General features: G+C 54.9%; 1 pseudogene; it reads right to left on the bottom strand.

Moving 5' to 3' along the window:
* Nucleotides 1-6: 6 nt before the first annotated feature.
* On the bottom strand, nucleotides 7-1,608 carry LOC102869188 (annotated as a pseudogene).
* Between the last annotated feature and the right edge of the window lie 291 nt (nucleotides 1,609-1,899).

The raw sequence follows: 1,899 nt of genomic DNA, 5'->3' as shown, positions 1-1,899 counted from the left end.
CTGGTATATGGGGCTTCCTGCTTTGTCACTAGCAAAATCCCCTAGACTTAGTCGTTGGAGTGGGAAATCTACACCTACTGAACTTTTCTTGATGGAGCCATGGGAGGCAGAAAATCTATTCAAATGGAGCACGAGGATTCGGGGGAATCGTTGTACTGTCAATTTCTTGGTACTTCGTGTTTTCTGCCGACGTCGGTCACACACTGGGGCATTTTCCAATTCTAATTCTTCCTCCTTGGTGAAAAGGTTGAAACAATCCCGAAGAGACACCTTGCCCCCAGCAAAGCCATTCTTGGGGATGGTCAGGGACAGGTCAGAAAAACCCTTGAAGGTCGCGGAGCGATACCCACAGGACTGGCACTTGAGGCAACTTTTCAACTGGCCCAGAAATAGATCCACAATTTTGCTGTCCTCTCGCTCCAGGTAACGCTTCCACATTAGGTTGGCTCGGTCATCATCACTCAACTCTGGTTCATCCAGAAGAGGCCCTCCTGGACGGGGAGGCGAGGGAGCTGGATTGTTGGCCAGGATTGGGGGAGCCCGGCGGCCTCCTCGGTTGATTTCCAGATGCAGCCACTCCATTAGGAGCTTCAGGAATTCTTGAGCATCCTGCTGGCTGTATCCAGAGAAAGAGGGAACGTATTTCTGGAAGACAGCTCTAAATCAGGTAGGACTCACAGCTTCACAGGAGTCAGGGTGCCAGAGGGCACCAATAACATCTGCAAAGGCTTCAGTAAGCTCTTGGGCTCGACCCCCTCCAGGCACCTCTTGTCGAAAGTCCCTTCACAGACAGAAGTCCCGAAGAGGCCCTGTGCTGCTCAGACACTGTAGCATGATCTTTAGGAAACACGTGTTCCCCAGATTTCTGAGGCCAACATGACCAGAGCCAAGCAGCAGCGTGTGATGAGCCAACTTCTCTTCAGTGTAGAATGGCTCAGGGGACCGGGAAGATATCACGTGGAAGGAGCCATGAGAGGCAGGGGGCTCTGACCCTATGCTAAGCAGGGTAGGTGGTCCAGGAAAGCCCCCAAGGCGGTGGAGAGAGGTGCTGCGTCTCAAAGTGGGTGGCTCAGGCTGGAGGGCCAACCGGCTCAATGCAGCCCCAAGCTCTCCCGCACCACGGTGCCCTCCCAAGGCAATCCCCATTGGGCTCAAGTCTCCACTGCTCACTTGGACCAAGCTAGGTTGGTCCTGAATGGGGGAGGAAGAGCCACAGGTGGGGGTGGTGAGCCAGGCAGGGGAACCCCATGATCTGCCCGAAGGGGGCTTCTAGTGGGAGAGCCTGAGGTCTGTCCCTGTCCCAGCTCCAATTTCTTCAACCATTCTTCAGGGGGACCTGGCTGGGGAGGCAGAGGTTGTAACATAGGGTTTGGCCCAGTGGTTGGATTGCGGCGCTCCTTGCTGCCGGCCAGGGGAACAAGTGGTAGCTTGGATCCCACCCGGGGCTGGACATGAACAGACGGCTCTCTGGTTCAGATGGCTCTCTGGTTCGGCCCAGGCGGTGCTCAGAGGCCTGAGCATGATGTATACCACAGGTTGGACCTGTCCCCCGGAGAGGCGGCGGGGGAGGCCAGCCGGGGCCAGGCCCCAGCTCAGGGCCACCCCCTTCTACCCCCACGCAGCCCCTCCACTGCTCCGGCTGCAGCTTTAGCCGCAGCAGTCGTCCTGATCGCTCCCGCCCCAGGCACCACCGTATTCTTTGTTGGTCCCTCCAGGAGCGGGGCCACCTGCTTCACTCAATATCCCTCTTTTAGATAGCCACTTTATGATTTGTCAACCCCTATCAAACCAATACTCGGAAGAAATAAGCACATCCCCCCCTTTTTAAAAATATTTTAATTTATTTATTTTTCATTTCAATGAACATCTACAGAGAGTTTGGAATTCCATTCATTCATT

Source organism: Elephantulus edwardii, unplaced genomic scaffold (assembly GCF_000299155.1).
Source record: "Elephantulus edwardii isolate Elephantulus edwardi_28Jun2011 unplaced genomic scaffold, EleEdw1.0 scaffold00809, whole genome shotgun sequence".
NCBI lineage: Eukaryota > Metazoa > Chordata > Mammalia > Macroscelidea > Macroscelididae > Elephantulus > Elephantulus edwardii.
Note: the sequence above shows the minus strand (reverse complement) of the source record. Positions and strands in the feature narration are given on the sequence as shown.